A 464-nucleotide genomic window follows, 5' to 3' on the forward strand; every position below is an offset into this window, starting at 1 on the left:
CAACTGGAAAGAACGAACAGGTGGGCTTCGGCATTGAGGCTAAAAGTTGAAATGCAAGATTTTTTTTTTTATTCAGTTTTCAAAAGTGTCATGTATTTTTAAATGTATAAGAAGCAAATATTTTTTTGTTAATGTTATTAAAAAAAGTATATGAGAAGTCACATGCTATTAAAAAATATACATTTTTACGTGCTAAGAGATATATGCACTTGTAAAAACAAAATTTCTTTACTTTTAGAGATTTGAGTTGAAGGAAAAGACAGTTAAATGCCTTTCTATTAGCTAAAAGTTGCTTGCTTAAATGAAAATATCAAAAAAAAAAAAAAAACCCTTGACCTCAACTCAAAATTTGAGATGATGGTGTAACTTAAAAAAAATTGCAAATAATTAATATTTCAAACAACTAGGAGAATAAAAAGCAAAGAAAAGAACCGACACATAGGATTTTACACTAAAACAGCCGA

This window comes from Corylus avellana, chromosome ca7 (genome assembly GCF_901000735.1).
Source record: "Corylus avellana chromosome ca7, CavTom2PMs-1.0".
Classification (NCBI taxonomy): domain Eukaryota; kingdom Viridiplantae; phylum Streptophyta; class Magnoliopsida; order Fagales; family Betulaceae; genus Corylus; species Corylus avellana.